At 42.9% G+C, this 20,345-nt stretch overlaps 1 protein-coding gene across 3 annotated transcripts in view; it reads right to left on the minus strand.

The window, feature by feature from the left end:
* Positions 1 to 20,345, minus strand: part of tmem178bb (transmembrane protein 178Bb) — a 66,352-nt gene that overhangs the window by 34,714 nt on the left and 11,293 nt on the right. The gene's annotated exons all lie outside the window — the stretch shown is intronic.

Genomic DNA, 20,345 nt, shown 5'->3' on the forward strand with positions numbered 1-20,345 from the left:
TACATTGCTGATCATAATTCGCCTGCAGGTTCTTACAGCCTCTGCCTGGTTTTGTTCGTGTTTTTTCTAGCTTCCAACCATAAGCGACCATTTTGTGACCACTGACATGCATGTCCTTTGATGAGAGGGAGAGATACTATACATGTTTCTTCAAGGCTAAGGTGATTTCACTAGAGACCAGCTCTTGTGAAGCTTCAACAGCGTGAACAGGAACACTACCCACCCTTTTCTCTACAGGCACAGAGCAATATGCTTGCATGTCCAAAAGACATATGTGTTCACAACAATGAGCACACACACACACACACACACACATACATACACACAACAGGAATGTAGCCGATGAAAAAGGTAATTATTGTCTGCTGAATCCTTGCTACCGTATATATGCCAGGAGTCATTCCAGCATGCATCACCATCTAAGATATCATTTCCTGTTAATTATAATGCTATGCAGATTGGGCACAAGCACTTCCTTTCATCCTGAGTAGGGAATTACAGTACTTGGCCTGCTGTTCCAGAAACATGTGTCTCAATTCTAATTTATTGTATATAGTTCTTGAGAGGACTATTCCAGTGTCACACTGATTAATTCGTGATTAGTGTTATGGTTTGAAAATTGTTGTCTCAATTCAATAGGGACCCTTTTGGACTTATAGGCTCATACAAATGCCTTTCAGTGCTGCAGGAATACAGAGTGTGAATGTAACTTTTGGGCTTTGTCAAGAACTAGATCATTTTGAAAATTAGATTTCACAGTCAGTAGTTACTAGTTATATTTCCTAATGTGTCATCATGATTTGCACTCATCTCTCCAGACGTGGGTGAGATGTGGGAGGAGCCAATGTCTCTGCAAGTATCTCTCATTACCCTGTTCTCCACACACCCAGCGTTACTCTGTGTGCGGCCCGTTTTTGGGGTCCAGCTGCTGGTAGAGACTGGGCTGCTGACTGTGCTGGACTTAGGCTGGGTATCTGCTTATTCTTTAATGGTCCTCTTAAAAGGAGGACCATTAAATAACAATTAGGAAATTTATGGAGGAGGAGGTGTGTGGAGAGGTCACTCAGCTCCAGCCGAGGGCCGTGCATGCCTGCCTCCCTGTCGTGTCTGTGTTCGGTTTGTCCCAGTGAGGTGCCTGGGTGTGTGAGCCTGGCTCGCAATTTGTTCCTTCCGCAACCGTGATATGGGCTGCAGTTCAGGAGCAACAGCCCAGGCCTCGTGCACCCCTGCCTTAACTTCTCCCGAGTTCACAGAAAGGGGTTCAGAAAGTTTGCAGAGGCTCTTTGTTCTGGTCATTCATCTACAGCCTTCCATCCTGCATGTCCGGTATTACCCAGTAGATTTCTTGTAACCTTTCTTCTGAAGGGTGGATTTGATGCGTGCTTCTCTCTTATCGCAAGGGCATTTTTTGTCTGCTTTTCTGCAGCTGATGATGCCGCTCATTGAAATACTAAAATCGCATTCCAAAATGCAGGAGTCACACCTGCAGAATGAATTACCCATGAGTTTGGAGATTGCATTTCCAATCCATCCTCTTGATTTTTTTATGTGATTGTGTCCATTTTTAATAGACATCCCTAAGTTACACCCATCTGAATTTTTTTAATCATTGTGGCCGACATACATTTTCTGCTGATCCAAGCAAAACGGTTACACCGGTGTGAAATGACAACGGGCCCCATGGTGTGATGAGTAGTGCGGTCAATGTGTAAAAAGTCTCGTAAACAGCTGGCTGATTTGACAAAATCTAGAGTTGCTCTTGTTGCCTGACCAATGTGTGTCTTTAGCTCCTGACATACTACCCAACAAATGATGCAGGGAGCCTTGTAGTAGCATCAGAAACTCTGAAATCTGAATATCGTATTTGTAGAATATTATTTTAGTGTCAAATGAAAAGCATATGCAACCAAATATTCATCCAGTATTATAACAAGTCATTCAGATTTTGTATTTGTATTTGACCTTGTACACATCTCATGTGAATGTGGATTTAAACAGTGCATGAAAGTTGTTTTTTTTTATTTTTACAAATTTTATGGTTCAGCGAAATAGTCTCAATTAGTCATGTCAATCCTGCAACCTCACAGTATATTGTAAAAGATCTCTTTAGAACGCATGTGTGTGCATTATGACGCTGTTTCACTGAGGTGTCCTTTCTAAAGCACAGCACTCACTTTACAGAAGTCCTCTTTCTATACTCCACCTCTCGCTTCTGTAAAGTCATGTTCAAGCCTTAGCTAGTCTTCTCATTTAAATAAAAGAACCTTCGATCACCTCTGAACTTGGAAACAATCCTGCTGTAACCACAGTACCAGGAGCACAACGTTCTCTACTGTTCAAATATGTAAACAAGCACAGCCAATTACACATTCATCTGCAGATTCTCTGTCAAAGGCCCTGGAAGTTACGCTGACAGTGTTTCATCACATGTATCCCGTATTGAATAGGAAAGGGAAAAGGTTGATTAGGATTAATAATTCCTGTAGTCTTACCCACTTGTTCCTCAAAGTACGATATTCGCAAAAACCACGTGTGTTCCTCAGAACTACAGGGCAGATTTGCAGATTTCCAAATGAAAACTTTCACTTTGTATTCTCAATCAAATTTCTGCCTACAGATGGCAGCGAGGAGTCCTTTTAATGCCTGCGAAATGACTCTTTACCTTTTGCCTTTTTGACTGACACATTAATGAAAACTCATCACGTCACATGACACTTTAACATCAGACCACGGAAAGGCGTCTAGCCTAAGATTCCTTCCTTGGAAAGAATGGAGCTATTTGTGTCAGGAAAAAAAATACTTTTTGGAAAGGCCTCTCTGTGGGCAAATGTTTTGCATTATTACCGTTGCTTGCACTGAGTGTCCAGTGCACACACGAGGCAGGAGGCTGCACCTGTTCTGCTGATGCAGAGTGCTCGCCGTGCAGAGTCACAGTGTTGACAGCAGGAGGATTCAGAAGCTGCGGTCAAGGTGAAGCTTTTCATTTGTCTCCTAATCAATCATGAGGCTCCGCCCCTCCATACTGGAGCTACACGAGCTGGTCTTTGCAGCCGGCTTGCTGCCTCGGCCAAATCCATCATTTGGTCCCTGTGTCAGCTGGACCTCTCATGTCAATACTGAGGGTAGACGTGTGTAAACAGAGGCTGGTGCATTTGGAGATGAATGGAGAGATGATGCATAGTCAAACTTATTACCAAGAATATTTGTCTCACTGAAAGAATCTGATTTAATTTTTTATTTAAAATAAAATGAATTACAAATAAATCAGATTTGACTAACAACCACTCATCCTTGACCTCTGTCAACTGACAACTGCTGACAACTGCTCTACCAAGGTCCTTCTAAGAACTTTCATTGCTTAAAGCAAATTATGATAATAAAAAAACAACAACTTTACAACCTTCAAATAATTCTGCATAGGCCGTAATAGGCTCGTTGATGTTTGATATACTAATGTAACAGCTGGCTTTTTTAAATCCATCCCCATGGAGTTCAGGTCCATCCGTGTGATTTGAGGATCCAGCACCCCCAGCACTTCTGGGATAGTGAAAGACTGTGGGAGTGTGGGTGCATAACCAAGCCTGCCTGTCCCTGTTCGCTTCTCTCTCCCCTCCACTGGGCTCTGCGGGCCAGGCAGTGCTTAACCTGTGCGCTCTGCGGCCTAATTATGAACGTGCCTTGTGGTGATAGGTGTCCTTGTAATGGAGATGATAAAGACAGTGGGAGACATTAGAGTGCATGAGTTGAGACTGTGCTTAGAGCCACTTTATCCTGTCACCAGTACCCATATGGGCATCATAGATCACTGTCATTGCCTAGCATACAGCGCAAGCTGTTACTGCAGAAGACTTCAGGCTGAACGGGTTGATGAATCTGTGGCTTTTTTTCCTGTTCTGAACATGAAGTGCTAGACTTAAAATACAAATGAGCATTAATGTTAACTTTGAGGTGGGGGATTGTTGAGACTGTACCACTTACAACCAAAGATTTAATGTGTAAATGTGTCTGATTCTAGATTACAATTACAATTACCAGTTACAATAGTCTATTGCATGGCTTAGTGTTGTTTGCAAGAGTATTCAAATTTAACTTTAGAAGTTTCTTTTTGCAAGAACAGCCCACTTCATCAGAGAGTTACCACTTGGCTAGCATAATTTATGGGTTAACATTGTATGCAGCAGAGATTGGATACTTTACAAGGAAATAAAGCAATTGGTGCTGGTCATCTATAAAACTACGTTTGGTTTTTACTCTGGTTAGTTTGCACTCACACATCTACACTATGTAATGTTGTCTAATGAGCAAAGCTTTACATGAGTTCAAAGATGGGAATTGGGAATATATTGTATGAGACAATACAAATAATATTGTAGCTAGATAATGCTACTCAGTTCCACTCTCATCTCATCGTCAGCTCCCCGAGCCTCAGATGTCATGCAGTCTCAAGCACAGAGGTTACCCCCCCACTGACCAATTAAAAGTGACTACACTGTAAGATATCCATTAGACAGCACACAGGATTAACAACTGACCATTTGGGATGTTGCGATGACCGCTGAAATTCTAGTATCTTTATGTCTATGAGGAACCTCATGAGATGTACATGCTAGATGTACGGCTAGATGTGAACACAACTTTATAGACCAGAGTTTGACCTACATAACTCTCATATGTAAGTGTCTATACAATTAAAGCAGCCAGTTCTCTGCTCGCCAATAAAAACAGTTCAAACTGATCTTCATATTCATGGAAAGGGAAGGAAATATTGTGTTATTAATGTATCGTCTATTAAAATCATATTTCATAGTGTGAAGAGATTATCTTCTTATCATTTCTCATATTAGAATATACTGAGCATGCACAAAAAATAACAAATCACAATTACTAGCAAGACAGGAGAATAGGGTCATTATTTGGTGTAAGCAGTGGTCATCCCTTCAGCAGTGGAGCCTATTTCAGCTTGTATACAGATCCAGGTACACGTGTGGTTGAGGATGGACCAAAAAGCTCTCTCTCCTGCCCTGTTTCTTTTCTAGTCCAACACATCTCTGGCTGAGATGGCCACATGTTGCTGGCAGATGGACACTGCGACATGGCGACATGGCAACGTGGCTTGGCCTCATTACCGCTGACCCTCAGCCCGGGTCCAAGCAACGGCAGGCGGAATTAATGGATTGAAATGCAACTGTTCAGTGGGAGAGGAGGGATGTCACGACAACCAGCAAACGCTCTAGCCCAGCTGGTGTTTCGTTCTGGTGTGATACTGGACGGGGCCAGAATACCGCCTGACCCACTCCTGCTGCCACCTCCATACCTCAGCCACGCTTCAGGACCATGGAGAGCAACCATCCAACGTGAAGAACAGCGGCTTGCTCCAGTTAGGCAGAAGGAACCAGTTTCACACGGCCGGAGACTCACGAGGAGGCAGGGAGCTCTGGTGCACCCCTGACCTGGAACACTTCAACGCTTCAGCTTTCAAACTCTAAATAAACACCACTCCTGGTGACAATTGTGTTATGCTCATACAGCTCACGGTTGTGTCTCTCACCCTGTGTACTTGGCTGGAACTCACTGCATCTTTGAGTACATTTCTAGAAACAGCACCAGGTCTACTGGTGTGAGAAGTGCTTTGAGTTCACTCCCCTATGTAAACACATATCTTTTTCATGGGACATTTAATGGCCGTCTGGTGGACATTTCTCACATTAACACTCTTCTTTCATCAACAGCTTCACTTATGTAGCTTAATATAAATATTATAAAGTAATTTAAACCTGTCAAGTGAGGGGGGGGGGGGGGTATTGAGCAGTAAATGATTACACACGAGCCCACCCTGAGGGTTCGGTTCATGACTGATGGAGTCACATAGAAACACTGACCTTGACTGAGAGTCTCCCTTCATGTTCACATTAATATACATTAATTTTCATGCTTGGTTGTGAGGACATTTATATATAGCCCATGCTATAGATCACCTTATAACCACCTGGGAAGAAGACATGGTGCCTTGGAGTAGACTCATAAGTAATTGGTGAAACATATTAGACAATAGTGGACATGAAAAAATATATAAAGATGTTTTGCAGATCTTCAGCTCAAGCGAAACACTCAAAGACATGCTGTAAAGAATCAACAGTGAATGTTTCTACCTGACGCTAAAGTCTTTTCAAAGCCTTGGTCATGAATCACTGAACTTTAGGTTATTATCTTTCCCAAGGCTGTCAACTCATTCCAACGGTACGCTGTCTGGCCCTGAGTCACTTTATCAAAGCAAACACTGAAAGGAGCGCTAGGTAATTACTGAAGAGGCAAACAGCTTTTATATATGAAGGGTGGTGCCCAGAACACCAGAAACCCACCAAGAGCCTTCTCTGATAACTTTATATCTCCACATGACGGTGTTACCGCAGGACAGATGAATGTCACAGCTGGCATGCAGGCTTGATCATCCTGTCATTTTGCTTCAGTTTCATGCAGAGAGAGTTTTGGAAGAGCACGCCCAGACCCCATTAAAAAAGAGATCAATTAAAAAGCTATTCCACTCACTCATTAAACGCAGTGGGTGGGCAGTAAGCCTCATCCTTCACCTGCAGTGCTCTGTGACATCATTTCACTGTGACGCAATCCTGGAGCTAAGGTTTCATAACTGTACTCCGTTACATAAGCATATATACACACCAACAATTTTATTTTTAATCCTTTAAAGTCCATTTTAAAATAGCGTACAGTATTCTGCTATTTTTTTCATGTCTATCAGTTAATGGTAACACATTGAGAGAGGATGAGATGATTATAGTCACATTATCATTATCTGTAGTAAACTGCTCGCAGCAATAAAGGAAGCTATTACCGCCTGATGCTATCTGGCTACTGGGGAAGAGATGGTTAATTAAAGGTCAGGGGACTACTGCCAGTTGACTGTCCATCAGTATGAAAGGCATAAGCAACACATTGCTGTTTTACTGATGCCCATAGCAGCTAGATAGGCTAACTTATAGTAAATGTTAGTTTGACACACAAAGCAATTAGAAGCTGCTGTGGTTAGGTTAGTGTTTTGTAGGAATGGTATGGATAAATTATACTCTTTATGTATTCTGGAACAGACATTTAAAATCTATGAATAAAAGATCTGAATATGTAATACTACATTAGGAGTTGGGAAAACAGCAGCCATTGTCAATTTCCATTGGGCAGACTAGTGCAGATATTGTCCCAAATCCCTGAGCTTGGCATTGTTACAAACTAGTCAAATACCCCAGGCTGCAGTTTAGTTGATTATGCCTGTCACGCTGTGCTCAACAATCAAATTATATGACAATTTTTTTTTTGTGGGTTGTAACTAATCTCCTGTGAACTCAGGGATCTTTCCTGGTTGGTGGCTGTGGTATCAATACTTAGTTTGATATGGAGATTCCATCAACTTCACAATTCACCAATGCTTCTCTTTGCTCCGTGTGATACACTGTAGCCTTTTTCAATTGCATCCCAATTCTTTGAAGATCCCTGGCAATAACCCAAATGACTGTTCCCATGGTGTTTGTGTAGGTTAAGAAAGGATAATAAGAAGCCAAATTCTACAGTTGTTTCATGTCAACAGATCATAATATACTGTGCACAACCAACATCTCCTTATCATCATCAAATTAAATAGAGCACTCCCAAAGGGACAAACTCCTCATTCTGAAGGGGAAGTCCAAGCCTTTCTATTAGGCAGAGGTAACCTTTTGTCTTTCCAAACTGTGTAGATTTGCTGGTCCAAAACCTCTTGTGTGAGGTTCATGAGAACAGATCCAAAAGGACCAAATGTGATGTCGGGTTTTCCAAACTCGGGGAACTCCCTGATATGTGACGATGCTTCAGTTAGAAATGTACAAAAATATATTGAAATATACTCTGAAGTTCACAGCTTCCTCAGCTGTGCTGTATCCTCTGCACGGATACATATACGTGCCACAAATGTGTGCACGTACGAATAAGCTAAAGTGCTAATGTAGCTGGAGCTCCAAGCTGCCACACACAGTCAGGGAGAGAGGGAGAGAGGAAGAGAGGGAGGGAGAGAGGGAGAGTGAAAGAGCGCGTGAGAGAAACAGAGACATGGAGTGTTTATGCATGCTGGGTGAATGTTCATATCCAGAGAATGATAATGCGATGGAGTCGGTGAGCAAACACATTCCATTTTGCACTGGCACAGATGTCATGACAAGTACATGGAAATATGGTTGGACCAGGAGCACCACAGCTGTGTGTGTGAGATGGAATATTGAACGCTGCAGCTCTGTAAGAGCAGAGAGACACTACGGTCTCCCGGGATAGGAATAGGATAGGAATGGCCTTGCCCAGCACAGATGCCACAAATACACAAGATTATTCAAAAAATTCAAGTTACCCCCTAAGAGATGAGTTGTGATATGCGGGCTGCTGTCGAAAAAAGGGTTCAAGTGTAGAAAACGTAATAAAAATGCTTACAGTTAACGTGCGGGGAGTCAGATATAAATCTAAGTCGAGCATGATGAAAATGCATGCCAAGAAGACTTGGTTCCTCATAAGCCTGAGGGTTCCCCTCACTATAGTGTTCTGCCCTTCCCTAGAACTCTGACTGCCGAAGAGGATAGAAAAAAGATATCAGCACCTCAGAAGCCTTCTCCATTTCACTAGTCATTTCAGAGAAATTGACGCTGCGCTAAATCTCCCAGAAGCACCCTCTCTGCTCCCGGCCATGACTGTGTCTCCTCTGTTGGGGTTGGAGCTGGCAAGAATTATAGAAGCTTACAGCCAGAGAAGGACTGATGTGAGAATCTGTCTGATCACTCGCCATTAGAGAGATTTAGGAGTGGGAGAACCACGGTGGAAATACAGGCAGTGCTGCTGTCATGAAACACACTTATGATTTTATGCCTTAGACTGATTGCCTATCTTAAAATGACACATATGGAAAAAAGAGCCACGTTGATTTATCAGGAACCAAACCGCAAGAGCTTGAGTCCATATGATTCAAGGAGAAACTTAATTAACCTGCACGTCTACAGGTTTTTGTTTCACCCGTTTCTGTTCCCTTATTTGTTTGGAATAAGAGTTCATTAGTGAAATCAGTGGCACTCGGAAAAGAAAATGAACTATTGGATGTGCAAGATCAAATCAGAGGATCGATTTAATAAATTATTGTGGGAACGTAGAAATGAAACAAAACAAATGCATACGGGTATTAATGCAAACAAATGGTTGGAATAACTGTCTGCAGACAATGTAGGCACTAATAGGTGGAGTTGAGAATTCTGGTGCTGGAGTGTAGTGCTGCTATGGCCTACAGATGAACCAAGTGTCTCGTTGTATGGTCAGAGCATTCCACAGCACAAAGATTCCTCTGGATGCTTCCTCTCTCTGCTTTCAGCCAGCCACAATCAATGGTAATCCCATTGCTTTCACATCGACTTCAAAAAGCAGGTCTGAAAAGTCGGTTTCATTAGTGAGGTGAAATAACTTTTGGTGTTTATAGTGGACCTCTAATGTTTATCTAGTTTAGGAGACTGTGCAAGTTAGGTTCATCCAAAAAACAAGAAAAAGATCACAGTTCTAGAGTTGCGGATCCACAGCCAGGAAACGCTCTCTGATATCCTATTAAGATATAGGTCAGAGTGTCTGTTTGACCCATGCACGAGCAGACGGAGAGGTTATGAAGCCGAGTGGCACTGAGTCAAACTCTGTCAGGCTGCGCTGTCACAGTCGTGTTTGCTCCCATGACTCTTCAGCTAGGACGCCGTGCTCCCCCTGAGCTCTAATGCGTGCCATCTCAATCCCAGCATGCCGAGTACACACTCCAATATTACTGTGCATTCACGCAGAAATACTTGGACACCACTGCAGGGATGAGAGAGAGAGAGAGAGATTGGGGAGTGGATTATGGGAGGCATATAGTCTCACACTATAGGTTCTGTCTTACAAATAGTCCACACCCCGAACTCTTCCTAAGAAAGGTACAAACAGAGGAGATGAGAAAAAGATGATCCCCGTTACTCCAGAGCCGCGGCGATAGCTAACTTCTGCAAATCTCCTGTTCAAGTGTACATAATACAGCCCTGTGCCCATTATAGTGGATATGGAGCACACACACTTGCACTTGCCCTGAGATTCTAAATGAGACCTGTCCACCCACAGAGAGCGCCTTGATTGATAGGACCACAGGTTTTCACAGCAAGAGGCCAGGACCTGAGTTAGTCAGTCCCCCATGCCAGAGTCTTGTTGAAGCAGAGACATCAAAGAACCTGAGCATGGCTTTATCTCTTGGTTGGATCTGTCCATTGCAATTCTTCGTCCATTACGCACGCAAAGCAACTGTAGCACCTATTGGTATTCAACCAGCTCACATTCACAAGAAATTCTCTCAGATCAGGCTTGACTTCACTTAATATATTGCATTCGCTGTTAAATGTGAACCTAGAGGTGTTTGTGAATCTGCTTCTCACATGACAAGTCTCAAAACCCCTCCCCCCATCTGCAACTGCTCCCAGCCGTTAACTCCCTCTATATTTATCTCCTCATTTCTCCTCGTTTCTCCATGTCTCGCCACTGCTGCTCAGCCACTCGGGCTGACTGCTCGACTGACGCGAACAGAACGTTGCTTTCCTCATCTGCCATTTTCTGGCTTGCCTCATGCTAGATTTTAATGACATGCTGTCTCCATGCTTTCCTGAAGCAAACCTCATCATTAAATAAGAGCAACCAAGTGTTTGAATTACCGGCTGTAATGAGGCCTCTGTAGGAACTACAGAATCTCCTCTCGTCCCTAAAGAATGTGAATGATTGATGTATGTCTTCAATCTTCTGTAGACCTGATAGATGATGATGATGATGTCAGTCGTTGTTATGGTAGGTGATAACCTTAAAATGGGTACTGTATAAATACTCCAAAATGGCTTGTCATTTTAGAATCCATCTGTTCAGCAACATGTAGTACTGGCGATGGTTATTACCCCCAAAGCCTCAAAGCAATGACCACTTGAGGTTAATGAGCCTGGTTATTTGTTATTGTTTCTGTCAGTGAAAGGTGTGTGTCCACAAAGCCAGTGTATCTATGTCGATTCTGCCTGGACCAGGGGGCAAAACAGGCAGCAGAACCCGTGCAGAACCCCGCCCCAGGCAGCCGATCCTGCTAACCACCACCCCACCCTACGACCGCCTGTGTAAACACACTCTTAACACTTCAAACAGACATAGCACACTGTATTTCAGGACACTGTCCCAACACTGTGGTCATGTCTTTAAAATGTTTGTTTTTACCACTGCTCCTCAGAGGTTTCCCCTGCAAGTCCATACCCTGTGGCCAATCCAGAGCTGCCTACAAACCAAAGGAAAACAAGCTAGAAAATGTTTTCTTTTACCAGTAGATTTCACGGGAATGAGGTCATTTTTCTATAGTGTTCTGCATGTCAGCTGGATGACTAGGCAACATGAAAAGTGATGTCTCTTCTTGGGATGCCCCCCCCCATCTTGTATGAATCAGTGGAGAGGGGCTGATAGGGATCTGATGGGTGGTGGACGATAAAAGTAGTAAATGTCAGTGAAATTTTTGTGTGCTGGAAAAAATTAATGAGCTCAGATCAAAGAAAAATATATATTTTGTTACATTTTTCATTAATCATATTCTCTGTAGAACTTGGTGGTCACGGTGTGCTGGGAGGTTTTGAACTTTTACAGGTGGTCACGGTGCACTGAGAGGTTTTGAACTTCTGTCCTCTTGCTCAGCATCTGGCTCAGGTGTTCAAATTCAGGTGGAGACCAAAAGCCCACGGTGATTACACATGCTGTCATATGTTCACTGTTTTCCTCTTTGCCCCTGCATTTTCTTGCTTTTGTGTCTCAGCCCGTCTGGGTAGGAGGCGTGGGCCGGAATAGCAAACAGCCAGGGAAGCGTCCGTAAATACAGACACTGGGTAGGCGTGCACCGTGGCGGGTGCCATCTTTGACTGCATACTGCCGAGACAGCCTCTTCACTCTGTGTCACCTTCCAGATGGGTGAGGTTACTACAGGGCTGTCAGCACATTTGTAAACCAGAACTACATTCCGCATTAGTATCTCATTAAAGAAGGTTTGCGGCTCTCTCAAAGTCCTTCCTTGTTGCAAATGAAATCTTGGAATGCACAGATACTTGAACTCCCCCTGTCTGAGCTATCAAAATGCAGATACTTATACAATCTCATATTCATATGTGCCAGGCCCAGATTTGAACACTTTCTACCTTAGGACTAGTTTCATTTCATTCATATCATACTGCAGACTTTCACATTAGTCTCCTTCTTAACGCACATTTCATTGGTACACTCCGTTACACCAACACCAGCCGGAGAACTACACCAACAATTCTATACATTGACTAACAGTAATTCCACAGACGTCTGCTTAATTTTAATGACTTCTGAATGAAATTGAATTCTGCTCAAGTTGGGTGTAATAAAACAATGTATTTGCAACTTGGCAACAATTTTCCATTCTCTACCATGCTTGCAGTATAACTTTAGATTTTGGTATTCACCACCTTCGGTCCTTCGGCTGGTTGTGAATACCACATTGCAATGACCGTATGCCTGCTGCTAGGCAGAAGAATTCAATTCCAGGGCCAGTGTTGTGATGCGTGAGGCTGTTGAGGCTCCCTCGGTCATCACACCACAATCAGCGTAATGAAGCCTGATTCTGCAGATTGCTATAGTCTTGATATTCTCAACTTCTCTGCGTATGCATGAGTGGAAATTGGTGATTTGATGTAAAAGTCACTAATGTACTAATGTCGTGTTTCCGTCTGTGATTTAAGCTGCAGCTGGCCGGAGTGTCTGAGAAATGTGTGTGTGACTGGAGTGTTAAACTGGCACTGTGGACCTGAGGCTGCTGTTCCTGATTCAGGAACTACTGTTTTAGGACAACTTGCTGATGACTATGCAGCATTTATTTAGATGCAGTGACCCCTGCATTTCAAATATGTTGAAAATCTAGGCTTGCATGCCTCTCACCTGATGTAAAATAAAATGCAAAAAAATTAAATAAAAACTAATCCTATATTAGCATTCATATATACTGCATTCTTTTCAGACATTAGATTGTAATTGTTCTAAAGAGGACTTAACAATGACATTACATTGCACGCTTTAGAAATGTCAGAACTGAAGAGCTTTTGATTTTATATCAGAAATTGCAAAACGACTGCACATTGTTAGACCTACATAAGGACCATACACTGTGGAGCCCTTGGTCTTACAAGCCTAAAAACCTAATGGGATCCATCATAAACAATATAAGACCACATACCAGTAAACACTGACACTAATGTGTAGTCCAACCTAGACCTAGACACCTTGTAGGGCACCACCCACCAGCCCAGATGTGGTCCAGGTTCTGAGCTTGAAGGGTTTTGCTGTTGGTTGTTGTGTTTTGAAGCCTATATAGTGAATCTTTTAAGTCAGCCACACACCAGGACAGTAACTGCAGAGGCTCTGCATTCTAAGTGACAGTGTAATGTGATTTGACACTCTCTCAATGCACTTCTCTATATATGCTTATAAAAATATACCAATTTACCTGTTATATGGGTAAATATTTCTACAATATGCTTCTGCTACTAAGAATATGAGCTGTTTATTATTAGATGGCACACAAGATTATCCACTTCTTTGCTAACTGCCAAAGGTTTTTTGGTCTATCATAACTGACAAAAATAAACCTGAAGTGGAATATATTCCTAATCAGCACTGTAGAGATTGCAAGTTTGTAAATGGTGTGTTCAGGGTGGCACTGAGGTTGTTTGCTGCAAATGTCTGCTGCACAGTGAACCACATTCATGTTTTTGTCCACTGTGGACCCACATATGGCCTTGGTATACACCCCAGTTGGAATGCTCACCAAGCCAAAAGGGGCGTACAGTGGGTAAGCCACTCAAAGACCATTTTGCAAGTCCAAAGGGCTCCATCCCTATGCTGCCCACATGAATGACACGCCCATGGTGTTTTTACATTCAAAACCCTAGCACGATCCACTGTGGCCAGTCCCCTGCACAATGGGGCACTTAGTGTGCCCAAATTCCAAATCTCAAGGGCTCCACTGTTGGCTCCCCACACTTGGGCCAATGTTCAAATGTCAAATTGGTCCCATTCAGTCTACCTGAGACCCAATTCCAAGCATACACTGGGCCTGTGCAGGATTTATATTAATTAGCACATGCTTTATGTACTCTTTTGCACTATGCAAAGCATGCATATGTTTCAACACCTCAATTATCAACTCTGAATCAATTAAGACAAACATAAGCAGCCTGAACAACTACAGGAGATGATACAGTCAACCTTTATTTATCTGGATACTCCAGGCTCTAGCTCTACTTTGAACACAGCTGTGCCAAAACGGTGCTGTGACAAACTGCTACCACCGTGGGTGGACATGTCCATCTGCCAGTGAACTGTCAACTTCCTGTCAGACAGGAGATGGCTTTTGTGCCTAAGACCTTACCTGTCAGGGCCCCTAGTCAATTCAATTCAAATTTGTACAGGACATTTTTACAACACCTGTTGTCACATAGCAGCTATACAGAAATCATGTGTACAGAATCTGAATCCATGCCCCTGATAAATAAGCTGAGGTGACAAGCCAGGAAAAACTCCCTGAGAGCATGAAGAAGAAACCTTAAGAGCCAATGAATCCTCCCTTTTCTGGTCCACACTGGATAACAAACTCAAAACATGATAATGTTGCTTTTTGCTTTTAAATCAAGCTTGGTATAAACATTTAAGAGTAGATTATAGGACTTAAGAAATATAAATATTTGGCAGAGGTATTACGTTTATTTGGAGCAAAGCAATTAATGTTTCTTGCCAAAGTGCACAAGGGAAAAACTCTCACCACTCCCCTACTCCTGTATACTCTCACCCCTCCCCTACCCCTGTATACTCTCACCACTTCCCTACTCCTGTATACTCTCACCACTCTCCTATTCCTGTATATTCTCATCACTCCCCAACTCCTGTATGCTCTCACCCCTCCTCTACTCCTGTATACTCTCACCCCTCCCCTACTCCTGTATACTCTCACCCCTCCCCTACCCCTGTATACTCTCACCACTTCCCTACTCCTGTATACTCTCACCACTCTCCTATTCCTGTATATTCTCATCACTCCCCAACTCCTGTATGCTCTCACCCCTCCTCTACTCCTGTATACTCTCACCCCTCCCCTACTCCTGTATACTCTTACCACTCCCCTACTCCTGCATACTCTTACCACTCCCCAACTCCTGCATACTGTAATCACTCCTCTACTCCTGTATACTCTCACCCCTCCCCTACTCCTGTATACTCTTACCACTCCCCTACTCCTGCATACTCTCACCACTCCCCAACTCCTGCATACTGTAATCACTCCCCTACTCCTGCACACTCTCACAACTCTCCTACTCCTGCATACTCTAATCACTACCCTACTCCTGTACACTCTCACTACTCCCCAACTCCTGCAAACTCTCACCACATGATCTTCAAATTCCTAGTACCACCATCCTCGTTTACTTCAAATAGGAGATTATGCACCAACCATCATCAAAGAAGTGCATCAGTGAATGTTCTTTTTGAGGATTTTGCAGAATCTCAACATTTGTTAACTGATCCTGTCTCAGTTCTACAGATCCACTCTCAAAAGTATCTTAACCTCACAACTAGCTGTGTGGTTTGAATCCGCCTCCTCCTCATAAATGCTGATTGGTCAGCAGCCGCTCACAATTCAAGAGCTGCATGACACCAGGGCCAGGGAGTGTTCTACCATGTGGCCCAGACGTCTGGAGAACTAAATATTTTAGAACTCTCTTCAGTTAAACAGCACCACTCCACCAAATCCACAACCACATTTAACCTGAACGTTTTTTCCTCAATGGTGGTTGCTCTTCTCAACAAACCACCAATAACACATAAGAAGGACTGACCTTTCCTTATAGTGTTGTATGTGATCTTGGAATTTGTATTGTACTTTCTGTATTTCGTTATCAGCACTATGGTGGGTTTGCACATTTGTCTGGTGCTCGATATTCCAACTGTTCTTACTTTGTCCTACCATGTTAAATATGTACTGGGTACATCTGGCAAATAAAATGGTCCTGATACTGATTCAGACAGGATAAGATTTAGCCTACAAAAGCCCAAATTATCTCAGTGAACTGGAGACTCCACTTGTGGACATGTGTAGAATATGTCTGGGTTTGTGCTACAATTCAATGCCCATAGTACGCTCATCATTTCCCACATGTGGATGACGTGCAGTGGGTTCAGCATAGGTTAACCCACCATGTCTTGTACAACTTGTGCATGATCACTTTGTTGCGCTCTGAGCCCATGCTGTACACAGAAAACCCACAGGGTTCCCTTGTGGGCATGTTTACTGGACTGCATTAGCAATAATGCATTCAAGGTCTGGTGCCTTTATCTCACACTTGAAGAAACAAACACAGCAGTTGAGGCTCATGCTTAATTTTTAAATCACAAGGTGCTTAAACTCATACTAACTTACTAATATGCTAACTTACTAACATACTAACTACTGATGGGGAACAGAGGACAGATTGGCACCTCTAAATACAAGAAATATGTTAAGAACTCAAGGTGAGACCTCAGAATGCAGCAAGATGTCCTGGAACACAGACCGTGCCAGAGCTGAGTTCTGACACAAATTAAGTGCTGGTTGTGACCATAAATCTCAGTTAAATCTCTTAAACTCTTGATTTTGCTTTCACTTTTCACATTGTTATGGACGTAGGTGTATGTGAACACTGGACAGACGTGCATCCCCTCCTGGACTAAGGAAGAGGAGCTGAGAGAAAATCAATGGCCTGCCTCGATCGGAGATTTTCTTCAACCCCCACCCACTCTTCCCCTTCAGGTCATTTCTCTGCAGATAATTGTGTCCCTCTGGGGCTCCCTTAGACACAGCCGGCGAATCTCTATCCTGTAATCGGGTTTGTAATGTGTCATTAGCAGAGTGGGGACCTTGTCGAGTTGAAAAGTCGCAGAGTTGATTGATCTAACATCACAGCATTGAACTGCAGTCCACACACTGCAGAACTCCTAATAGGAGGCTGTAAATATCAGCTGAATTAGATGGGTGAATAATGTCTGATTGCTGATAATTACATGTCTAACATTAGCATTCAGTTTCATTTTGAAAGTGTTCGTTCGGGAAAAACAAACAAGGTTTTTTTTTTCATTTTGGAAAGTGTACATCGTGGAAGTAAAACAAGCAATCAGTCCTAATGAGCTGAGTGCCGGCCAGTTGTCATATTTATGCTGTTCTTCTTCGGCCAGTGCTGGCCTGAGCTCTTGAGTTATTGCAGACTGCAGATTGTAAACTCATCCGTCTGAAAGCAGTTGGAAGCTAATTAGGGCGCATGGCCTCAGTCTGCCATTTTGATCTCTGCTTTGATTTCCCAGCGGGTGGGTTTAAAGTTAAGAGAAGAAAGTTCACATTTGCTTAAATGCTTTCCACTGCATTGCTTTAGGATCTGACCTGTATTGTTTATAGATGCATATTTGTGATAATATTTACATATAAGAATACTCCAGGAAAACCACTAATAACCAGTCTTTGTGGATGTGATTATGCTTCTGGATATAGAGCAAAGCATGCATATGCATCTAGTGTAGCATAATTTTGAGACTGCGTGGTCAGAGGTGTCAGAGTTGAGAGGGTCCAAGGCACATATCTCCATGAAGAAGCACAGTGTGCTTCTCACATGGCTGTGTGCAGGTGTTATGCACCTGGGGAAAGGAGAGTGGAACAGGATGAGGAGAGAGAGCCATAGCCGAGGTGCAGATTGCCCCCGGAAAAGCCAATTACCCAGCAGGCTCCTCACTGCTGGTCGACTGAAGATACACGAGTTTATCAGTCTCACCTTCATTATCAGCAAAGCGCAAGAGAGCTAGAAAAAAATGCTTACAAAACATCTCTCTCTCTCTCTCTCTCTCTCACACACACACACACAAATCTCTCTCTCCCTCTCTCTTTTCTGTTTATCCACAATGCACTAAGCTCTCACCAATCTCTTTCTTCCGCTGTACGTCACTAGTCTAAGAACCCCCCCCCCCCCCCACACACACACACACACACACTCCAACCCCAACCCCCTCCCCCCCGCATTCACTTCCTTTCTAATCTGATGGGGTTTTTTTCGGACTGCACAGTTTGAGTTACGGCAGCAGGTCGGGGCGGAATGTCATGAGAATGAAACAGCCTGGCAAATTTACTTTTATAGCTGCCACTCCTGCCCGAGTCAGGGAGGATGGATGGAGGCAGACCGATGACTGTTGCTTCATGGGAAGAACTAAGGAAGTAGGCTGGGTCTCTTAATGATGTTCAAATGGTCAGAGCATGGGACAGACCTGCCATTGAAATGCATGGTTTGATGGTAGCTTGACCATGCTTGGTTGGGTGTAGCATGTTCTTGATACATTGAGCATGTCTAGGAAAAACAACACTTGATGATAATCAAGGATGACCACAATAAGGCAATAAAATGTGCATATCATAACATGTTAATTCTTATCTATGTTTTTGATACATGATTTTCCATTATAATCTGGGTGTTGGTAAAAGCCCAAAGGCCAGTGACTACTACCACTAAAATTCACTTTTATTTCTTTATTTCCTTCAATTAATTTGCTTAGTCTTTTATGTTATTTTTTTATCTTGACACTTTCCATTTTTTAACTAAAGGGTAATCTTTTTGTAGCAAATGAAGCAATTCTTAAAATTCCTAATTTATTTAGAGATTTGGCAATTCTTTTATTCAATACACTCTTTCATTGTTTCGGTTTGTGTAAAGCACTTAGAATTGTGTATGAATGGTGCTACACAAATAAACTTGCTTTGCCCTACAAGTGTGGTCCATAGCTCTGTACACGGGTAATATCTCTTGGGCACTCGGTGCAGATTAACTGGCAGGTTGCAAATAAGCAGTGATGAGGAGGAGATCTTTCTTTTCCCCCGAGAGTGCCGTGTGGAGGCGACTCTGCTCCTGTTTGCCCTTCTAGTCATAACTTTATCAAGTGTTCAATTACGCAACAGTTGCATAATTTACAGATCAAATTGTAGAGAATGTTTGCTGTGATGATCTGTCCTCTCTGTGTTTGTGCATGCATATGTACATGCATGTGAATGTGTGTGTTTTGTGCACATTTATGCAATATACAGCACATGCAGAACAGAGAAAAATACCTAGATGTTTGTCCTGCATGTGGCTATAACCTTGGGTCAAGATACATCCCAATGTAACCAACTTTTACAGGCTGATTCAGTTCTTACGAACCCCTTCATGGGAGTAAGAAGGAACCAGTGCATCATGTCTGATATATTTGATGATAGTTTTAGAGTCCTGCCTAGGTGCTGAAGATTAAAAGTTGCGTTGGTTTTATGCAGGTGGAATGGCAAAAGAGGTAGTGGTTGTAACACTGAAATAAGAATAAGGTCAGTATCCATTTTTTCGAGGGGGGATGGGGGGTGTGTTGGGTGAAAAATTAAACCCCAAAGAACAATTCTGTCTGCTCCTACTAACGATATTTGAATTGAACAGATATCGTAGGGGATAGATAATACAGGAGTCCTATTCCATGAAGAGAGATAGAGTGAGAGAGAGAGGAAGAGAGAGAGAGAGAGAGAGAGAGAGAGGGAAAGAGAGAGCAGGAAAGAGAGAGAGAAAGCTTGGAGCTCTGCACCAAGCCACATCAATGTGGTCTCTTGCCCATCAATGTTTGCCATGTTAGTGGCACTGCCTTCGGGTAAGAGAGAATTGCATCTTGTCTCTCTGCATGTGAGCAGTCATCACGGCGAACGGCGCCATCACTGGGGATGTAAATGGAAACTTGATGCTCCTATTTTCCCTCCTTCCCTTTCAAAATATGTCTTTTGTTATCTTAGACAACACTTCTCAGTGGTGGTATATCCTCACACCATTTTCAATGTAGATTCAGAAAACATTTGTTTTTACCCTCTTTATTTTCATCCTCTTCTCATGCATTTGTTCTAGTCTAAACAGTAGTCTCCTGACTTCTCCATCTACCAAGCCCTGCCCTGCTGAATGGTTTGGGTATAGCCTAAGGAGCTCTGCCTGGTGAAAAGCTGAGGCAATCATCCAGAAACACCAGTTCCAATTCACCATCCATAGTGCTAATTAATCTGTGTTTCATCATTTAATGCGGTGGCTCATGCTTTATCACATAACCGGCTGATCTATAAGTATGGCATGGTTTCGGTTAATCGTCGATTTCAGACCAAGCGGTTTGTCTGTATCCTTACAACTGCACTACTCTGACTCCCAGTAGGACATACGAGA

Source organism: Brachyhypopomus gauderio, chromosome 5, assembly GCF_052324685.1.
Source record: "Brachyhypopomus gauderio isolate BG-103 chromosome 5, BGAUD_0.2, whole genome shotgun sequence".
NCBI classification, from domain to species: Eukaryota; Metazoa; Chordata; class Actinopteri; order Gymnotiformes; family Hypopomidae; genus Brachyhypopomus; species Brachyhypopomus gauderio.